General features: G+C 39.4%; 1 protein-coding gene across 3 annotated transcripts in view; it reads left to right on the forward strand.

Moving 5' to 3' along the window:
* The window catches only part of LOC147579045 (uncharacterized), a 209,253-nt gene that overhangs the window by 111,311 nt on the left and 74,529 nt on the right, over positions 1-23,413 (forward strand). The window lies entirely within an intron of this gene.

Below are 23,413 nucleotides of genomic sequence, written 5' to 3' on the forward strand. Positions count from 1 at the left end.
GTGCGATTACCATTTTCCTCCCTTAGATGCATGATAAAATTGACCAGTGAAGTTCCTTCCTTTTGATCTCACTTTTTGCCCTATTATCACAGTTAACCTCTTTTAAGTATTTCTGACTTGAATTCTTCTAGATATTACCTTTACTAAGAGGTATTTGTTGACAAATAGATATTCCTGGAGACTGATAGGTTAAAAACGACTTATAGGGGCGCCTGGGTGGCGCAGTCGGTTAAGCGTCCGACTTCAGCCAGGTCACGATCTCGCGGTCCGTGAGTTCGAGCCCCGCGTCGGGCTCTGGGCTGATGGCTCGGAGCCTGGAGCCTGTTTCCGATTCTGTGTCTCCCTCTCTCTCTGCCCCTCCCCCGTTCATGCTCTGTCTCTCTCTGTCCCAAAAATAAATAAAAAAACGTTGAAAAAAAAAATTAAAAAAAAAAAAAAACGACTTATAACTTGATAATAAAAATGAGTTTACCTCACTTACATTATTCCCATTTTTTTCTTCTCTTTTCCTTCATATGTTTAATAATTATATTATTTTTTGTTCTTCTTTTTACATCTTTATACCTGTCATATATATTCATAAATCTCTACTTTTTTGTTGCATTGCCTTTCAGCAACCTCTTTTAGCTCCCCATAATGTTAAGATGATGGTATGAACAAATCTATTTTTTTTTCATTTTTCATTCTTTTTATATAACCTACACTCTGTCAATGAAACTGTGAATTCTCACTGTCAAAGTTGTTGAAATTTGCATTTTGTCTTACAAAAGAAGCCTTCAGTATTTTACCATAAGTTAACTCTAAAGGTTGAAAAGCCATACATAATCTTTATATTATTATGATAGCAAATTTTATTTAGTGCCAGGCCAATTTATTGTGCCAAGATTATATTTCCTTCATTGCAAATTCAAAGTGAATTTTTGAAGGACAATGTATACTCTTTGTTACACTTATATTAACCAGTAGCTGTATTTTCATTTGTTTCATAGTTAGACCATGTCTCTCATGTGTTTTTATTTTGTTTTGTTTATCCTGGGGTTTCTTTTTCTCTTTAATTAAAAAAAATTGGCGGGGGGGATGCCTTAGTTAAGTGTCTGACTCTTGATTTCAGCTCAGGTCATGATCTCATGGTTCATGGGATCGAGTCCTATGTCAGGCTCTGCTTGGGATTCTCCATCTCTCTCTGCCTCTCTCTCTCTCTCAAAATAAATAAATAAACCTTAAAAAAGGTTTTTAAGGTTTATTTATTTATGTAATCTCTACACCCAATGTAGAGGAGGTATAGAGTTCAAGGGGCTAGAACTCATGACCCTGAGATCAAGAGTCACATACTCTTCTGACTGAGCCAGCTGGGCGCCTTTATCCAGGGTTTCTGTTTGCCTTTCTTTTTCCATTTGCATTATTTGTCTCTGTCATGTATTAGTTTCCTATTGCTGCTTTAGCAAATTACCACAAACTTAGTGCCTTAGAATAGCACACATTTATCATCTTACATTTTAGTAGGTCAGAAGTCTAAAGTGGATTGGTGAGGCTGCATTCCTACTAGAAGCTGTAGGGGAGAACTTGTTTTCTTGCCTTTTCCAATTTCTAGAGACTATCCCCATTCCTTTGCTCATGACCCTGCATTACTCCAGCCTCTATTTCTGCTGTCACATCTCCTTCTCTTACTTGACCCTCTTATAAGGCCACTTGTGATTACATTGGTCCCAACTGTATAATCCAGGGTACTATCCTCATTTCAGGATGCTTAATTTAATCACATCTGCAAAGTTGTTTTGCCATGGACAGGTTCTGGGGACTAGGATGTGGACATCTTTGGGGAGCCATAATCACATATACAATATTTTCCAACTTCTCAATCATATTTTTTTTCTCCATCAAAAAAGTAAGCAAACATTAGATATTTAGGAGGGTCCTGGGATATCAGGTTTTCTCCAGAATTGTTTCCTAGTTTGTTTTTTTTCCTCCATGTTTTTCCTGGCACTCACATTAGTCTAGAACAGAGAATATATATTTTTCAATCTTATACTTCTGTACCTCTCCAGATTGCTAGATATCATTTATCTTAGATGTTAGGCAGAAAAGGGTTTTGAGCAAAGATGTGTGTGCTTCTCTGTGGCTCAGCTACAAGTTAAACTAGAACCTTCTTGGAGGAGACTTACCTACGGCCTCAAAGTAAAGTCAACACATTCTTCTTCAAGTTTGTCCTTGCAAGACTCTGAATGTTGTCGCCTTGTTAAGTACAATGCCAGAATTCCAAGAATCAATGGTCAATTAACTAGCTGTGTGCCACCTCAAATCAAGGACTTGCAGTCACCTTTTTATTTGTATTTCAGTTAAAAAGCCACTCAGTGTATTCTATATACTATGTTAATTCCATAATAGAGAACTGAATTGAATGGTTGCATAGTGGTTTAAGGAGATTCAATCCTGATTTTATAGAGACAGTCTATTGAAAACTAGAATTGTTTTTTTCCTTTAGGATCCTTGTGCTGACAGAGATTTAATTTAGCCATCTTGGCATCATAAAGGGAGAATCTGCCTGAGAAACAAAACCAACAAAGGGAAAAAGCAGAGCCATGATTTGGAAAGACAGATAGATGAAGAGATTAAGTCCCAATGAGAGCTTTTAAGCCCCTTGATCTGGTTATGTCTAAAACCAACTGTATATCTCAGTTATGTGAGACAATAAATTCCTTTTTTTTCTTAAGCTAGTTGGTCTTAGTTTTCTTCACAAGGAAAAAAATGCTATTAAGATAAGAAGTTCATGGGGGTAGACATATAGATCAATACTTTACCCATTTGAAAATTTCCCTGAGATAACTTAAAGCTCTCATCCAAATCTTGTATTTTCAGTCTGTACCCTCTTTTCTCAAAAGGAACAATAGAAAACATAGGCTATTGCTCCCTAATGGTAATTTCTGTTAGATGCTTATTTATTCATATCTCACAATGAAAGTTTATGGTGGGAATTAGGTGACCATGACTTTCTAATAGAGGAAAAGAAAATCCTTAAACTCTTTAAAATTCCCATTCATTTCACGGTACATTAATTTGTATCTTTCCTTCCCCCTCTTCCAACCCCCCACTCCCACCCCGTTACAGAAGGAAACTACAATATTCTAAGGTCAAATCCATGTCCTTTTGCAAATCAATCCTCTTTCTTGCACATAATTACTTCTAAGGACAAAAAAAAAAAAAAAATCCTCTTTCCAAACATCTGTATATTCACTAAATAATCCTCCTGCTGGATTTACTTTAGATTTAGTTCTCAAAGATAGACTCTAAAGTCTTTAACTGAAGCTAAAAACAAACAAACAAACAAACAAACAAAACACACACACACACACACACACACACACACACACAATTAGACTTTAAGTACCCTGGCTCTATTCCAAATTCTAAGAGATGTCTCCTCCCTATGTTTTCAGTTTTAAAAAGAACCATCTCATCTTCCAATATCCACTTTAAAAAATATTTTCCATACACTTTCTGACTGTTATATGCTCACAAATGTTGGAGTTGTTTGTCTAATGTTATTTGCAAAAGAGTGACTTCTTGTGGCTGTCAGTAACTATGCTGTGTCTCCCTCCCTGAAATCCCAGGATAATCCCCTGTGAATGTCTGACAGACTTTATAGAATTATTATGACATTCACAGTGCTCTCAGGGCTCCGAGCCACAAAAAGTATTTTTCAATATTATAATTTATCTGTGATCTTTTTACTGCCATGTCCTCTAAAATACTCAGAAAGACAAAGTCAGCATGGCTTGTTCTTGGGTACTTTTTGTTTTGTTCTGGGAAGGCAACTTTTGGATCTGAAAAGTGGCTAATACTACACTCACACTTTCCACTCGGTACCATTTATGATGAAAGACCCCAAAGAAATTGGTGGTTTTAGATATACATGGCTTGGCTGGCCCTTTGTCACTCTCCAGGGCAACATGTACCCGATTCTCAATATTTGGGACTCTCATCCCTAGGTGTATTAGTTAGGGTAACCATCACACAAGCTTTGATAAAGCTGGTGCTTAGCTCTGAATCTGGTCCTGAATTTGCTTCATAATCCTGAGGACTTTCGGGTCCCTGAATTGACCTTGATTACCAGGAGAGGTGGAGGGGCAGGCTGGGGACCTCCAGACAGCTATGATACAATAGCCCTCTACAGCCAGACCCATATAGGGTCGTCCCTCATCGCTAGCAATTTAGTACGGAATTGCTTTATTCCAGAGCTATCGCCCAGAGCACAGTACTGTGGAAATAGGATTTTGATGTAGGGAGGTAGGAAGATCATTTGGAGGCCCTGAGCATTGCCTGGGCAGCTATGGCACACTGTGAAGGGCATGCTTGCCTACTATGGGGTTCTGGACTATAAGGGAAGAGAAGAAAGGAGAAGGACACCAAATTCGGATCAGTTTGTCTCATAGCTTTGCCAAACAGTGTCTCTGTTTCAGGGCTAAACCCCTTACTTACTAAAGGGTTTTAGTAAACTCATACACTCTGAGTTTATTCTCCTCCCCACTTTGATGCCTGTTTGGAATGTTTTTTCTTTGTTGCCACATCTGAGTTTTCTTGACTTCTACATGCACAGAAGCAGTTACAGCTGAGAGTTGTTACAAAGTAGGTCAGTGAATTAAAAATAAAGCAAAATGTTTGCATTTTAGGTCAAAATGTTTATACCTCTCTGATGAAGCACAGTGATTTTTTCACTATTTAAATGGAACATATGTCTGGGGTGCCTCTGTGGCTCAGTCAGTTGAGTGACTGACTTCAGCTCGGGTCATGACCTCACAGTTCCTGAGTTCAAGCCCCATGTTGGGTTCTGTGCTGACATCTCAGAGCCTGAAGCCTGCTTCGGATTCTGTCTCCCTTTCTCTCTGCCTCTCCCCTGCTTGTGCTCAGTCTCTCCCTCTTTCTCTCTCTCTCTGTCTCTCAAAGATAAATAAACATTAATAAATTTTTAAAAAATAAATGGAACATAGGTCTGCAAGACATTCCAAGGAACAGCCTTTTTTGCAGCTACAGATAAGAATTTCTTTAACTGCTAGCTCTCTACCCAACTTCTATTAGCAGAGCACAAAGTAATTATAGTTGTCTGATCGGTTGGTATTTGGAAAAAGTAATTGTCCAAAAGGAGAGAATATGCAGGCAGAATGATTTAATAATTTGTGTATCAAATTTGCCCTTTGGTTGGCTGTCATTAGCATATAAATGAACTTATAAGGCATATTCTGAACAGTGTGTAAACTCTGGAGCAATTAGATAAAATAAAACCTCTCCACTCACTAGAACTTCCCGTAATTCAGAATGGAGAAAGAATTCAAGATTCTGAAAACACACGAGACTGCCTCACTATGCCATAGAATTTTGAATCTCTTCCAGTAAAAAGCTTCCTTTAATATTTGGGTAGAGATCTCTTGCCAAACAGGTCAGCAGAAGGCAGAAAATGCAAGCTTTGGAAGATCTTCCTACATGTCCAAGCGTGCCAAGTCCTGCTCGGCCATTTAATATTCACACTTTACTTGTAGCTTCAAAACCAGGGTGCAGATTCTGCAAAAATCCCACTTGAGAACAGACTTTTCAAATCTACTAGAATAAAGCCCAGGAATCATTGCAGTAGTTTATTACCATCTGGTCACAAATGCTTTCGAAGCCCAGAAAGTGGATCATGCCTTTAGTCCCAGAACAGGTATTTAAAGATATTACAGGATTTCTAAAAATGTGTGTAAATAGCTATGCACACTAGATGGTAATTGATTCAGTAACCAACGAAGGCATCTTTGTTAATTTTTTTTTTTTAACAAAATCCTGTTTCAGATTAGTGAGATCCCTCTCTGCATTTATTTATATTGGGGGCACCCAAAACGTAGAAAATGTAATAAACATCTATGATAAATATTCACCACCAAAATGAACAAATATCAAATTTTATTACCTTCTGTTGTTTTTTTCTTTTTTAAATAGAGCATTAAAGTCTCTACATTTTCTCTGTTAGGCCCATTATCTTCCCTTTCCAAAGATCAGCATCATCTGGTATACATATCCCATTTACATTTTTGTTTTTGTATTGTATTTTTTATGTTCTTAACAGAGCTATATAATATTCTCCATACATGTCTTGCTTAATTTGAAAAATTTTATTATATTTTCTGATCTTTATTGTTAGTATATTAGCATGGTATTTTTTTTATTGTCTATCAATCTTAAATTTGGATGCTCTTCTGAATTCTCTTGATTTTTAGAAGTTATCTGAGGGTTCTTTTGAATTTTCTACAAAAATAATCATGTATTCTACAAGTGAAAATTTGACCTTTTTCTTTCCAACTCTTCTACCTCTTTTATTTTGTATTATTCCTTTGGTTAGGAACTTCAGTGCAATGTTGAATAGTAGGATGATTGTACGCATCCTCACCTTAGTTCTTAATCTACTTGAAGTCTTCTAAAGTTTCACCATTTAGACTAATGTCTGTTATTCGCTTTTGATAGGTTCACTGGATTAGGTAGAAGTTGCCTTCTATGCACACTTTTGTTTTCTTTTTCTGATTTACTGAGAGGAGTATATGGCATTTCTCTGCCAATCTCTCTCTCTTTTTAAAAATTTTTTAGAGAGAGAGCACACATGTGCAGAGGAGAGGGGCAGAGGGAGAGAGAGAGAGAGAGAGAGAGAGAGAGAGAGAGAATCTCAAGCAGGTTCCATGCTCAGCATGGAGCCAACACGGGGCTTGATCCCACAACCCTGGGATCATGACCTGAGCTGAAATCAAGAGTCAGACATTAACCGACTAAGCCATCCAAGCATCCTTTCTCTATCAATCTCAATGCAGTAAATGTGATCATTTAATTTGAAGATTTTTCCAATGTTAAATTATTCTTGCCTTCCCAGTCTTAATTTATTTCATCATTATCTATCATCTACCTATCTATTTATTCAATTCCATGTGGCAATTTGGGGATTTTTAGTTAATTATATTATTCATTTAACAAATATTCATCAAGTACTTCCCATGTGCCAGGCACTTAGGCAACACAAGTACAGTAGTGAAAAAAAAAAATGTTTTTTAAACCCCTTGCCTTTGTAGATTGCATTTAAGAAAGCAGTCAACAAGCAAAATGGATAAGTAAAATATATAATATATTAGATAGCGATTGCTATTAAAGAAAAGAATTAAAAGAGAAAGGGGATGTGAAATCTGTGTGAAGGGTTAGACTTTAAATAGAATTTACAAGAAAGTGTTCATAAAAGCACGAATCTGAGGAAAGGCCTGTAGGAAGTAAGAGGACCTCACTATGCAGCAAAACAGGGAAAGAATACTCCAAACAGAAGAAACAGAAGTTAAACAATCCTAAAATAGGGACAGTTATGACATATTTAAAGAAGAATTTGGAAATTTTTTTTCTAGAAAATTGTCTATTTTGTTGAAATTTTCAAATTCATTGGCATACAATTACTTCTACTGCCTAATTATTTTTATTTTTAAAATTTTTTTTTCAACATTTTTTATTTTTATTTTTGGGACAGAGAGAGACAGAGCATGAACGGGGGAGGGGCAGAGAGAGAGGGAGACACAGAATCGGAAACAGGCTCCAGGCTCCGAGCCATCAGCCCAGAGCCCGACGCGGGGCTCGAACTCACGGACCGCAAGATCGTGACCTGGCTGAAGTCGGACGCTTAACCGACTGCGCCACCCAGGCGCCCCTGCCTAATTATTTTTAAAAATGATTGCGTTTGCCATCCCTAATGCTGCTTTTTGGTCACTTTTTGTCTTGATTAGTCTACCCAGAAGTTTGTCTACTTTGTTACTATTCGCAATATTATTATTACCAAATATGCTCTGTATATTGGGATTATCAATTTATACATTGCGTATCAGATGTGCAAAGCAAGTCACTTTATGCTTCTTTATCTCGGGTAACATCCTCTCTCTTAACACTCATAGAGGGCACTGGCAAACTTCTGGATATCTTCATGTCAAAGAGTTGCTAGTGAAAATTTGATAGTGCTGGCCCAATCTCTCTCTGCCTAGCCACACCATGCTGCCATTTTGAGTTTACTCAGCAGCTGAGTGCTACTGGCATTAAGGCATTCTGCAAAGGTAGCCTATTTAGTGATTCCACAAAGGCACAAGCTGCCCTCTTTTGCCATTGCTCTCAAGCCCTTTGCTGGCCACCTGCATAATCTCGGGGTTGCACAGGAGGTACAGTTAAAACTGAAAGGATCATTGGTACAAAGGAGAACAGAGAGGCCTGGTCAGGGAGAAAGCTGAGTTACCCAGAAGCAGCTTCCTTGCTTGCATCAGGCCAACGCACCATGAGTTACAGACAGTTCAGGAATAGAATCAGTAAGACCAAGGACAATGTCTGAGACGAGACGGATAAGATACTTCAACTAGAGTGTATTAATAACATTTTTCTATTTTTTGTATTTTATGATGCTGTGGTATCTTGGGGCCTTAATCGGTAGAGATTGTCCCTCTCAGGGTTAGACAACTCCTAAAGATAGCAAACATTGACTTGAGAGAATAATCTTTAAGTGTGAATCAACCAGCCCAGAGCCCATACCCCTGAGCTGAGCCATCATACCCCTGTCTTAATCATCCCAGGGCCAGGTATAAGATAACTAGGGACAGTTCCAATGTCCCAGAACCCACCCAAATTATTCAAACTAGCCAACCCTAGGCCTGTATACCTAGGCCTGTACCCTGCTTGGCCCATTCCTTCCCACAAAATGCACAATGAAAGCTCTCAATCATGCTTTCCCCTTTTGCTCCATCTAATTTCTGAGTGACTCTGGTGCTTCCCATTTGGCCCTGTATGGTATGCCATGCCTTTTATTTCTAGGGATCTGTGGGTATAAACATTTTCCTTGATGACAATCATTTCTATGTTTGCATGTGTTACTGTACCTAATTAAAACAAATCCTGGCACATTTTATTTATTTATTTATTTATTTATCTATCTATCTATCTATTTATTTATTTTTCAATGTGTGTTTATATTTGAGAAAGAGAGGGACAGGATGTGAGGGGGAAGGGCAGACAGAAAAGGAGACACAGAATCCAAAACAGGCTCCAGGCTCTGGGCTGTCAGCACAGAGCCCGACGCGGGGCTCGAACTCACCAACCGAGAGATCATGACCTGAGCTGAAGTCAGATGCTCAGTTGACTGAGCCACCCAGGCATCCCACAAATCCTGATACATTTTATTTTATTTTATTTTATTTAAAAAATTTTTTTAACGTTTATTTATTTTTGAGACAGAGAGAGACAGAGCACGAATGGGGGAGGGTCAGAGAGAGAGGGAGACACAGAATCTGAAACAGGCTCCGGGCGGTCAGCACAGAGCCCGACGCAGGGCTCGAACTCATGGACCGCGAGATGGTGACCTAAGCCGAAGTCGGACGCTTAACCGACTGAGCCACCCAGGCGCCCCTGTCCTGATACGTTTTAAAACACAGAGGGCCACATATAGATCGTAGACCTGTGTACTCCATGCCATTAGGATGTTAAAGGTTCTTTGCAACCAAATGCCATCTTAAGAAGGAAGAAATTGGGGAGGAGGGAAAAGTATTACAGTCCTTGATGGGGATTTAAGTGGTTCACAATTTTAATCTCATAGATAATGAACTTATTGATGCTCTTGGTGGAAACTTTTTTTTGTCAATTTTTGTCAAACTTTACCTTCTCAAGGATAGTGGCAAGTGATTACGGACGATATTCCTGTAGCTGCTCAGCCCCAACATTTAGCACCATTAAGAGGCTTCTGAGTTCAGTTCTTTAAGTTAGGAATTTCTGCTTGAATGTCCAGTGCTTTAGGCTGCTTGAAAGGATCACAGAGGTAACATCGCATTTTGTTAATATTTAGCATTTTTTGATCAGAACAGTGTAGTACAGTGAATCAAACTGCCTGCGTTTGAATCTAGGCTCCATCACCTAGGCTATGTGACCTTGGACAAGTTATTTAACCTCTCTTCACTATAATTTTCTCACTTATAAAATGAAAATAATTATAATAGTATCTACTTCATGGGGTCGTTGTGAGTAGTAAATGAAACAACGCATAGAAGCTATTAGTGTAATATCTGACACTTACTGAGCCCTCAGTAAATGCCAATGATGATGATAATTAGAATTATTAGTATCTTTCTTCTCAATGGGCCCTTTCTTCCTCTACTCAGCACCCCATGGTAGTATTACTATGAATAGTGGAGTTGTTCTTGAGTCCTTTGACTCTACACCCTTACCCTTATTAATCACCATCCCCCTATGACTGGAGATTTAAGAGAGGGTGAATCAAAAAAAAGAGTTCAGAGGGGCACCTGGGTGGCTCAGTCGGTTAAGCGACCAACTTCAGCTCAGGTCATGATCTCGCGGTTTGTGAGTTCCGTTCTGTGCTGAGAGCCTGGAGCCTGCTTCGGATTCTGTGTCTCCTCCTCTCTCTGCCCCTCCCCTGCTGATGCTCTCTCTCTCTCTGTCCCTTAATAATAAATTTTTAAAAACGTTATAAAAAAAAAAAAAAGAGTTCGGGAATGCTGGCACCATTCTGCTACATCAGTTATCCAAGAGTGAAAAACAAGAAAACTTAGGATGCCTTGTGACATTTCTCATGCTGTCACCAATGTTGCTGGTATTCAGATCACTCAGTCCAAGCTGCAGTCTGCAAGACATCTACAAGTTTCCCTGAAAACACTTCAAGAATGTTGTGCTTTTTTCCCTTTCCCACAAAAAAGGCAAACATTACTGAAACATTTCATTTCTGTTTGAGAAAAGATGTACTTTGGCATTGAACATCTAACATGAGGATATTTTCTGGAACATCAAACAATCATTGATAGCTAACAATGCCGGTTTTGCTTAAATGAAAGCCATTATGAAGCCACCAAATTGTCATTTAGCCCAGAACCATGAGACTCAATGTTATGGGAACATCAGTATCAAAAGGAGAGATTTTTTTCAGCTAGTACTGAAACTAAATGTTAACCTCTTTTGAAAAAAAGACAAAAAAACAAAAAAAGGCAAGGTTGAAGGACAGTGAGAAAGAAAAAGAGAAAGAGAAAAAAAGTTCTGGTTGTTATTTAAAGAACACACACCAGTGAAACAAACTATTCCAAGTGCTGTCACGTCATCGTTTCAAATTAGAAGCAACACTGGTTATAGGTATAAAATAGTATTGGTGAAAATTTTGTAATTAAAGTTTGAATTAGGCAATTGCATTAACATAAATAAGAGTGTATAAATCCTAGTCCAGCAGGGAATGGGAAACTCCAAAGAGGGTCACCAAGCAAAGAATAGTAAGACAAATAAAGATCTAGACAAGGGAGGGCAGGGAATGTTCCTTTGGTCCTCCCAGCTCAAGATTCATCTATCCCTTAGCAAGGAAGGATCAGAGCAAATACCAGAAGCACCCCATGTATTATTTGTAGTGTCATGTTACGAATGATTGCTTAGATCGATAGTGGAGTAAACAATATGCAATACAGCATTTATCCTTTTATCATCAATATGAAGTCCTGAGTAAAAGACCTTCTTCAGGCATTGTTAATGGAACCAGGGAGGATTCAGCTGATAATTGCAGTATAGGCCTGTTACTTGCAACCTTTCTTTTATTTAATTATTTTTTTATTTAAGTAGTCTCTACACCCTAAGTGAAGCTCAAACCCATTACCCCATGATCAAGAGTTGCATACCCCTCTGACTGAGCCGGCCAGGCAACCCCATCCCTTTCAACCTTTCTTAAGAGAGGGAAACACACACACACACACACACACACACACACACACACAAAAGAGGGGAGGGAAGAGAAATGGGGAAGAGAGAGAAATAAGACCTATGTTCCAAAGCCCACCAAATCATTTTGTGTAATGAATTAACTTTTCTTCTTTGCACCTACAATGTTACTATGCGTTACGTGCCATCATCCTTGGAAGAAATTGATCAGATAGTACTCAACTTATTTTTTGGTGGAGTTTAATTTTCTTGTGGAACCTGCATTGGTAAATGCTGTTAGAAAATATCTTCAAAGGAGGCTTTGTGCCATCTGGATGTGTCACAAGTTTCACTGATAAATTGACACGTGTTAACCTATTGTTTCTTGGTACTGACACTTCACCCAATGGCATTAAAATACCCTTTAAAGTCTTGACTTTGGAGCCTAACAGGCTTGGGTTCAAGTTTTGATTCTGCCACCTCCAGGGAAAGTTATTTATCTGCAGTTATTTATATGATAGGTACATATATATGACATAATAATAAGGACTACCTTGCAGGGTTACCATGATGATTTCATGAGACAGTGCATGTAAAACAGACTTCAGCACACTACGGACACTCAACAAATGTCACTGTTAACCACTAGAGGTGACAATCCTGAGTGTCCCCAGCACAGAGCTTTTCTCTTGGGGAGACTGAGAACAACACACAGCCCTGTCTCCTGCTGAGCCATCTGGCATTGATTTTTCAGCTGCACATCACTAGTGCCATAAAATAAAGGAAGCAAGAATTCTCTGACCATCCAACTGCTAAAATAAAAAGCCCTGGAATTTTACACCCTCTAGGATAACACAGAGAGCTTTGCAATAGGTTACCCTGTTGCCGGTCTCAGGACTGTTAGCTCAGGGGGAAGGGGTGATCTGTATGCCAGAGGCTTTACGTTATCCATTAGCATTGTGGTCTCTTTGCGTTCTTGTCATAACTTGCGAGGTGTTTTATGAAAGAATTAACCCCAAGTAGCTTTTGCAGAAATAAAATAATATGCTGTGGAAGTCTTGCTCATTTTCTGCATGTTATTTTACTGCTATGTAAGACATAGAGGGAGGAAATGGGATAGAAAAAAACACGAGGAAAGGCAGAGACATGTGCAAAGAAGAGAGGGAAAGTATATATGGATCCTATTCTTCTTTGCATCAACTCAATATGTATTTTTACATTTCTGTTTCAGACTACCAAAAAAACTAGCAGGACTGAATGTTTTGTTTGTTTTTTTGTTTTTTAATTAAAGACCACATACTGCTTTTCTTTCTGGTTTTAAAGTAAGACATCTTTATTATAGAAAATATGAAAAGCATATTTTAGTAGGAAATAATTTAAATCCCATAATCTGCTAATAAGATGTAACTATTTGTAACATTTTGGTGTATTTTGTTCTAATGTGTTTTCTTTGTATGTGTGTGGAGTTCATTCTGAACATATAATTTTGTAATTTCCTTTTTTCTCCACATCTTTGGTGGAGGTGTATTTCTCCACATCTTTGAAAATTATTTTTTCCCTTTCATTTTAGAGAGAGAGAGAGAGAGCACATGCTTGAGTCGGGGAGAGGGGCAGAGGGAGAAAGAAAGAGAATCTTAAGCAGGTTCCACTCTCCAAGAGATCATGACCCAAGCCAAAATCAAGAGTCAGACGCTTAACTGAGCCACCTATGTGCCCCTGGAAATTCTTTTAAAGACAAAATTCGATCAATTCATCATACTGCACACAAAATAAACTCTAAATAAATCAGAGATCTAGGTGATCTCTGATCTATACAATGCTGGAAGAAAACACTGATCTATACAGTGCTAGAAGAAAACATGGATGATTTTTTTATACCTTCGGTGTAGGGAAAGTATCTAAGTATTACTTAGAAGTCAGATGCAATTTTAAAAATTGATATGTTTGATTAAATCAAAATTAAACCTTTTTCATGGCAAAAAAAAACCCCAACAAAAACAAAATAAAAAACCCCACAACACCATAAGCAAAGTCAAAGAGCAAACAACAGATTGAGAGTAAATATTTGCAACATATATCACAGATAAAATACTAATTTCCCTAACAGATCCAAAACTTATAAAGATTGAACAGAAAAACACCAAAATTCCTATAGAAAAAAAGTGGACATGAGATATAAACTATTTATATGTGTATGTGTGTAGGTGTATATAGCTTTTAAATATATAAAGAAATATCTAATTTTATTTATAATAAGAGAAAAACAAATTGAAAGAAAACTGAAATACTATACCCAACCATTAGATTGGCAAAAATTTAAAAGCTTCACATGGCTAAGAAGAAAAGGGCACTCTCATACAATATTGGATGCAAAATGGTACAACCTCTGTGGAGGGTCTGGTATAAAAATAAATGTATGTGATCTTTGTCCCAAATTCCTGGAACAGAGCTCCGAAAACCCTTGGACTTTCCTGAGTGGTGGGAATATCTTTTGTTATTCATAGCAAGCCCCTTTAGGTTAGACCTGAGTTTATGATAGTGAGGTGACTTAGGGCACTGTCCCTTAAAAGCCTCAGGATGAGACCCAAGACCAGAAAGACCAATTGATTAAAGGGTTGAAATTTCAGCTTCATTCCTGACTTCAGGGCAAGGGAGGTAGACAGAGCTGGAGATTAAGCTCTATAACAACTCTTGAACAAGGAGATTTGATGAGCTTTTGAGCTGGTCAACACTTTGAGGTGCTGGGAGGGTGGTACCCTGGAGAGAGTTTGGAAGCTCCACACACCTACCTCAAGACCTTGCCCTATGCATCTCGTTCATATGGCTGTTCCTGAATTGTATCTTTTGTAATAAACTGGTAAAGGTAAATAAAGTGTTTCCTGAGTTCATGAGCCATTCCTGTTACCTCTTTTTTGCACTGTTACATTCAAGAAATTCACTTTCTGAATGGATGTGAAAAGTTAGACACTAATTGGGAGAGGAGAATGGTGAATAATAATCTGGACATATAGGGGTGCCTGGGTGGCTCAGTCGGTTAAGTGTCCGACTTCGGCTCAGGTCATGATCTCTCGCAGTTTGTGAGTTCGAGCCCCACGTTGGGCTCTGTGCTGACAGCTCAGAGCCAGAAACCCGCATTAGATTCTGTGTCTCCCTCTCTCTCTGCCCCTCCTCTGCTCGTGCTCTAGCTCTCTCTGTCTCTCAAAAATAAACAAAACATTTTTTTTAAATCTGGACATATAAAAAATCATAGCCTCTGGCTGTGTACTTTTCTTATGGGTAAAGATCCTGAATAGCATAGACTGGAGATGGGTGTGGGGGAGAAATGAAGGGTCTTCTCACTTTGCTTCAGGCCAACAGTGTCCTCAGTGTCAGAGAGGAATACAGTAAAACCCTGGTTTAAGAGCATAATTCGTTCAGGGACCATGCTTGTAATCCAAAGCACTTGTATATTGAAGCGAGTTTCAAGAACCGTTGGCTCAGTTGCGATCATGTGACATTTGTCATCACGTGCTACTTGTATTACACGACACTGGTCATTTATCAAGTTAAATTTTTTTGGAAATGTTTGCTCGTCTTGCAGAACACTCACAGAACAAGTTACTTGCAATCCAAGGTGTTACTGTATATTTACAGACCATTGAAAATGGATTTTCAATTCAGTTCCATCCACTGGTGATTTATATGTATACTAGATTTCAGCAAAAGGTTGATTACCAGTCTTAGATTTTTACAGGATCATTGTGATTGTCACATTTTTTCCCATATCATTTCTAATTATCTTATAAAGTTTACTTATTTATTTTGAGAGAGAAAGCACATGCATGCAAGCAGGGGAGGGGCAGAGAGAGAGGAAGAGAGAATCCCAAGCAGGCTCCATGCTCAGCAGGGGGTCTGATGCAGGGCTCGATCTCACAATCCATCATGAGATCATGACCTGAGCTGAAATCAAGAGTCAGATGTTTAACCAACTGAGTCATCCAGGCATCCCTCTAATTATTTTAGTAGAGAATTGGTAAAAGTTGTGTCAGAAGTCATTTAAAAATGTTAACTCTTCAGTTTTTTATAGTAGTTTTCTATGAAATCCCAAGACAGATTTATCTGTCATTCTTCACTTTTAGTAACTTCTTCTCTGAATAAACTGCCAACTTCTCTCGATTTTGGTTGAAGAATTTAATTTTTTAGATAAGTAAATGTTTAATAAGCACAACATTTAGCATCTCTACACTGAACATATCAGAGAAAGTTCTAGTCCACATTGTTATTAGGTTGCTAGGGCTGCCGTAACAAAGTACGACAAACTGGGTGGCTTCAATAACAGAAATTTATTGTCTCAGTCAGTTCTCGAGGCTAAAAATCGAAAACCAAGGTGTTGTTAGGGTTAATACTTTCTGAGGGCTGTTAGAGAGAACCTGTTCTATACTGCTCACTTAGCTCCTTGTTTGCTAACAATCTTTGGCATTCCTTGGCCTATAGAAGCATTATCCCAATCTCTGTATTAATCTCCACATGGTGCTCTCCCTGTGTGCGTGTCTGTGTCCAGATTTTTCCTTTACATGAGGGCACTTATCATATTAAATTAGGATCCACCCTACTCCAGTATGAATTCATCTTAACTAATTATATTTGCAACAATTCTATTTCCAAATAAGGTCACATTCTGGGTTACAGGACATCAATAGGTGAACTGGAAGGGAGTATAGCTTGACCTATACCATTTACCATATAATAAGTAGATCTCCAAGAATTCCAATGCCCCACCCACCCACCCACCAGCCCCCATGCACTTACAGCCAACTTTCTAAAGTAAAGGCAGTGGGGAAGGACAAACGAAAGGCAGAGGTAAGAAAGTGAAATAACTTTCACTAACCCTTGTAATGTGCTAGTTAATATTAGGCATCTGGAGCATATTATATCATTTTATCTGATATCAATTATATCAGGGATGTAGGCACAAATGACAAAAGCTGAAACTCAAAGTAAATAAGTCACTTTCCAAGGATCAATTAGATACTGGATTCAGGCTTGGCTATGTTTGACTGCAAAGGCTACATGCTTTCCTCTACTCCCTCCTTGCCTCTCTGCAAAGGCAAAATATTAATGTCAATGGTAATTATAAGAAGACAACAGAAATAAGTCATGGAGATGTGTCATTAAAGCAATTGGGTCTTCTACAATAGAGCAAAACAACAAACAAAGCAATCAGTGATATTTCTGACAGGGTGATTCCATTCTCCCTAAACATTCACAGCAGGATTTTTCTTCCTACAGTTGAATGGAGGTTAATTTCTAAGATATAAAAGGGAAAAAGAAAGAACAAAACCCAATTTAAATATTTATGAATGTCAAAAATTAAAAACTCATTTTTTTAGCATTTGATTTCGAAATCTTCAGCCTCATGATAAAGACAGTGCTGTCCTGAGGCTTTCCTAACAGCAGGAGCTCACAGTTACTAAAGCCTCCTATGTGCCAAGCACTGTACCAAAAGCTTGTCATATATTAACTCATTTAAACCTCACACGATTTTGTGGGTTAAGGGTGGCATTACCTCCGTTTTATAGATGATGAAGCAGAGAACACAGCTCATCTTCAAAGCCTGGTTCTCAAACACTATGCCTGGTTGTTTCTTGCTGAATAGAAAAGTTAAACCACCAAATGAGAGTTGTCTGTGATCAAAATTATAGCCAAGAGTTTTGTAGCCAACTCTTTCCTTCCCTTCCCTTCCCTTTCCTTTCCTTTCCTTTCCTTTCCTTTCCTTTCCTTTCCTTCCCTTTCCTTCCTTTTTGTTTCCTTTCCTTTCCTTTCCTTCCCTTTTCTTTCCTTTTCTTTCCTTTCCTTTCCTTCCCTTTTCTTCCCTTTTCTTTCCTTTCCTTTCCTTCCCTTCCCTTTCCTTCCCTTCCCTTCCCTTCCCTTCCCTTCCTTTCCTTTCCTTTCCTTTCCTTTCCTTTCCTTTCCTTTCCTTTCCTTTCCTTTTCAGAGAGAAAGAGTGCTCGAGTTGGGGAGAGGGGCAGAGGTAGAGAGAGAGAATCTTAAGCAGGCTCCGGCCTCAGCACAGAGCAGATGTGGGGCTCAATCCCACAATTGTGAGACCATGACCTGAACTGAAATCAAGAGTTGGACACTCAGCAGTCTGAGCCATGCAGGCACTCCAGCCAACAATTTTCTAATGGAGAAATTACAGTGGTTAGAACAAGGAGTTTGGAGTCAGACCTGAATTTGAGTCCAACCTTTATTAATCATGTGACCTTAGGCAAGTTGTTTAGCCCCCTTGGGCCTCAATTTATCATTTTCAAAATTGGATAATACTTTTCCCACAGGGTCATTATGAAAATTAAGTGAAGTAATATACACAAAGCATAATCACTGCTGCATAGGTAATGACTATTAAATTTATTATTTCTATACAACAGGTATATTCTCTTGAATATTATTCAGATACATTTTCATGTCTTATAAATCTTAACTGGCAACTTCTCACCCTGTAAAGAATAGGGTTCAAATGCTTCAGGAAAAAGATAGATACCTATTAGAATAAGAAGATCATTGCTTATTTATTTGTGTGAGATTGAAACAAGACTTGAGAGCCAAGTTTTGCTAAGAAAGAAACGATTTTTTAATGTCTTTAAGCTTTTTTAACATAGAGAATGGAGCCTGAATGTCTAAAATATAAATTTCTTTCTTTGGCGAAGGAAGACTCTTCTTTGAAGTCACTCTCAGTTGGCTTTCTGTCTAGATGAGAATAAGGACATAGCATAGAGGAAGCAGGGATGATTAGAAAAAGCATAGCAAAAGGAGATTAAGGAAGTCAGCTAGCAGAGTCCTTGTAACAGTCCTTTCTCCTTAAGATTGGGAGCCCCAGAAAGCACCTCAAGAAAGCAGGTAGAAAGAAGAACCTTCAGAAACACCCAGAATAGTAGGAAGCCTCCAAAAACATCAAGGCTAATGGCCTGCTTCCCTGGTCTGGACATAATATGGGGAGGCTGCTGACCTCTTTGAGAAGCCCCATTTGGGGTTAATTGCTACATCCACATGGTATGGGAGCAAAGGTATGGAGGTGGTGGTAAGAAAAGACCAGGGCAATGAGCCATAGCACCAGTTTTTGTTCCCTAGAACTCAGAGGTGGCAAATATATGCAAGAAAATAAGCAGAGGCACCAAAGAGGCAAGAGATCGGTAGAAGTCTAAGGTTACAGCGAAGAGCAGAGACTGCCACCCTAGAAACTGGTAATGGGAAACACAGATTCCAATAGTGGATGCTGGTAAGTCTCCTCACACAAAGTTTATTTCCACGTTGTATAGGGATGGCATGAAGGTAGTGGCAGAAACATCAAAGCTAATGGCTTGCTTCCCTGGTCTGGACATAATATGGGGAGGCTGCTATAGGTGAATAGATCAGTGTTGTAAGTTGGCTTCTCTGAGAGTAGATGCTGAGACAGAATTTGGGGTGCAAGATGTTTATTATGAATTACACCTATGAAAAAGGGAGGGAGAAAGCAGGATTGGTTAGAGGGAGAAACTGGTGAGATTGTAATGAGACCCAACAAAGTCTTAGCCAACCCAAAGGAGAACTCTGGAGTGGGGAGTTGCCAGTTAGTATTGTATTGCAATCTGCTGAATGGGCCAGTCCTTTATACTCCCATGTCAGTCATAAGAAGAGGGTCACTCTGGGAAGGGCATGGCCTCAGGCAAGATGTCTTTCTGTAGCTGTAGCAGATCCCGAAGGAGCTGTAAACCAGAGACCATCTGCTGACCACTCTCTCAGCCACCAAGGCAGCAAATCTTTCATTGAAGGAGGATCTGGGCAGAGATCCTTATGCTTACCCCCTGTGAGTCTGACACAAAGTTCCTAATTCCCCTTACCCAACTCTGAAGTTCCTATTAGCCCCAAAGAGGCAGACTCTGAGTACTGAGAGGGTAGTGGATGAAGAGGCTGCTGAGTAGATTTGCAGACAAATAGGGCCAGTAGCCTGTTGGTGAATGCCATTTGAAGAAACATCCCTTCCAGCCACTGAACATGTGAGACCAGGGAGATTCTGAGACCGGCACAGATTTGAGGACCCCCACCTTGCCACCTAAACCACACCTATATTACTCTCCACATCCAGACGCCATCTTGGAGTGGAGCAAAAGGAACACTGAAGCATTTAGCATCCACCAGAGCTAAGAGACCAGAGAGTGAAAACCCTAAAGAGATCTTAAATGACTAGCTCAGACTAAGATTCCATAATTCGACTAAAGCTGGGTTTTTAATTTTTCATTATCTAGCAGGCTAAGGGATCATCAGCGAGAGAACATCAGTGAAGGGATACTCAAGGAAGCCACATCTGCTTTGCACATTTGTGTGGTGGGAGGGACATTTTGTATGTTTTGCATTACCAAAGAAAAATAAGCACCAAACCTTCACTTAACAAGAATTCCAGACTTGGAGAACAAAAATGAGATAGGAGGAAGGGGTCAGGATTATGATTTCTGAGAAGATACATTATGCAATCTCTAGCTTTGGTTGGTGGACAGTGTAATTTTCCATTCTGGCTTACTTCTTATATGAAGTTCTGAAATATTAGGACCTTATTCACTCTTGCTGACCATAAAAATTATATGTTAAACAGAGCCCAAGATTTAGTAGCCTACAAATCACTTCTGACTTCCCGCTACTGTGAAAACCTACACCCAGAAACAAAACAAAACAAAACAAAACAGGTTTTAGTTGATCTAGCTGCCATTGAAAATTACAAACACCAAAATCTTTGGCAGCCAGAGACTAAAGAAAATTAAATCCACATAAATCTGTTCATCAGCAAGTAAAAGCCAAAAGCAACACAACTGAAATTCTGGGATCAAAGAATGGCAAGATGTGAAAGGCAGGCCATCAACTGTCAGGAGTCCCGGGCACAGCTCAGGATGAATGGACAGAGCTTCAAATGAGAGAAGTCTGGACCATCATTTGGCTGTGCCGGCCCCTTGAGAGAGAAGCCACTGATGAAAATGTCAAATAAAACCTGGGACCACTGTGGTTCTAATTCAGTTTAAATTTACTAAGCCTTTCAAAATGCTAAATGCTCAAAATGATCATTTTCAGCATGGTTGCAAAAGTCTAACTCTGGAAGGAGTTACAGGTCCATATCTGAATCATTTTTGGATGGTGGGGATAATGGAACGGAGAGTAGAGAATTTATTGTATAGCGTTATCACATGTGCTCACAGACGTGTGAACCTATGTTTCCAACCTCCCCAAAGTATCTGTAAGTGAACTCCCTTCCTTTTTTCCATCTCCACTAGACCTTTATCAGTTGCAAATGAAACTGATTTTTATAATATTAACAACTGACAGTCATTGAACATTCATGACATGCCAAGCACTGTGTATATTGATTACAATCTTTTTTCTTTTAATTCCTCTAACTCTGCATGAAATAAGCATTATATATTATTATCTCCATATTATCTTGAATAATATTCAGCTCAGAGAGATTAGGTAACTTGCAATGTCACACATTCAGGATTGAACTGAGTAGCCAGAAAGGATTCCCAAATGAGGAAAGCCAGCAATAATCGTGAAATTGGTATAACTTTGTCTATGAATCCCGTGGTGTTGTCTTAGTCTGGGTTACCCAGAAAGCAGAGCCTGAAGCAAGGAGCTTATGGTAAGTCTACTCCATTAGGGAATGCATTTCCAGGTGTGAGGGACAAGGCTCATGGAACAGAAAAGGAGGAGCCAATATGAGACAAGATTATCAAGTTGGCGGCTGCCAAGTGAGACTGATTGTTCAAATCCACAGGCTCGTCCTCCAGGAAGGTACATAAACTGCATTTCAAAAAGTCAATCTGGAGGGAGAAAGGGATCAGAATTTATCTACTAGTCATCTCCTTCTATCAAATGCTTGCCTCATGGGGCATTAACTCCTTGCACTTCAGTGATTCACATGTGACAGTCCCAAACAGACTCCTGTGGCATTCTGTGTCTAGGCGTTAATGCCTCCCTGGGGTGGGAGATGAGAGGCCAGTGGTGCAGCCTGAGTGGAGGCACTGTCAGCAAGAGCCCACGTAGAACTGCTGTGACTGAAACAAGAGACAGATGTGGCTGGGGGGATCTGAGGGGTTCTCTCAGAAGTGTCTCAGACGTATGTGCCTCTTTTTTCTGCAGGATAGAAAGAGGCAACTTAGTTCTAGAATGCTACAGGTGGCTGGGATGCCTACTGATGACTAAGATGAAGAAAGCTAGCATGTAGACGCTGAAATAAATTTTCAGGCCCTAGCCCAAAAAGCAAGAGTCTTCAGGCACCTCGAACCACAGCGGTTACAAAGCACAAAAATATCTAACAGTGGAGGAGAGGAATATGAAAACTCTCTTCCCAGAAAATTACCAGGGAGTGTCCAATCAGTTCCTGGAGTTTCCCAAGAAGTTTACCCTCTTTTCTGAGGTGGGAAGTGCAACCAACAAGAGTGTGATTTCATCTGGGTTGGACCACCTGGGTTAAGACCACTGAACTATATAGAATGCTCCCTGATCTAGAGTCTGGTAAAATGTCTTGTTTCTGCACAATGGCTTCAGAAAACAAAATTCCCTTTGTTTTGGACTCAGCAAAATACTACACCTGGTTTCAGTTAAAATTAGTTTTGGTTAAAATTTAAATTCAGGGCTCTTAGTGATAAAAAGCCCTTAGTGGGTAAATTTCCATAGGCTGGAACTAATCCCTATAGTCCTAAGGAAAATGGACCCTGAAAAGGAAGGTCTTCTGATTGCTAGAGCCTAAGCCACCTGACTGTGCCCTAACTGCAAGGGCAACTGGGAAAGCATCTGTCATTTTAAACTAGTATAGTTAGTTAAATGGCAATATCTTTCTTACAAATTAGAAGAATTACCCAAGCATAGGAAGAGCATTCAGTTTCTAGGTAGCCAGAAAGAATGTCGCATCCATTTTTGCTCCGTTTCCCCTTTCCTGTTAACTGACTCTTTGCCTGGTACCATGTTCTCCTTGTAGCTACGTCCTTGATATTTACTGCTAGACCTCCTTGACAGCTAGCACGGCCAAAAGAACAGACATGGCAGAAATAACCTTGCAGGTCTACCCAACACTCTTTGTCTGGACTTCTTTGGTTTTGTTGGTCCAACGGCTGCCCAAGCTCAGCATGTGGTGCTTTGCATTTCAAATCTTCAAACCAACCTGCCACATGGATTCTGAAAATTGGAACCATTAGTAGAAACAACTACATCACAGTTATTCACCTCTCCAGCAGAGTTAATGCTGATATATTAAGATATAGGAGACCCGAGTTACAGCCCTTGCTCTCACATCAACCAACTGTGTGACCTTGAGGAAATGGCTTGATTACTTTGTATTTGATTGCTTAATCTGGAAAGGGAAGAAGAGAATGAGGGAAGGGGGTGAGGAAGGAAGGAAAGAAGGAAGGAAGGAAGGAAAGAAGGAAGGAAGGAAGGAAGGAAAGAAGGAAAGAAAGAAACAAGGAAGGAAGGAAAGAAAGAAGGAAGGAAGGAAGGAAGGGAGGGAGGGAGGGAGGGAGGGAGGGAGGAAGGAAAGGAGGAAGGAAATGGAGGGAAGGAAGGAAGTGGAGGGAAGGGAAGGAAGAAAAAGCAGTTGGATTAAGGATAAGGGAAAGGAAACTAACTCATGCGACTACTGGTAATGTACAGGAGTTTTACTTTCAGTCTTTACAAAAAGCTGCAATACATTTTGTTGACAAACTGAGAC

This window comes from Puma concolor, chromosome B4, assembly GCF_028749965.1.
Source record: "Puma concolor isolate L17-30 chromosome B4, mPumCon1.1.hap2, whole genome shotgun sequence".
Lineage (NCBI taxonomy): Eukaryota > Metazoa > Chordata > Mammalia > Carnivora > Felidae > Puma > Puma concolor.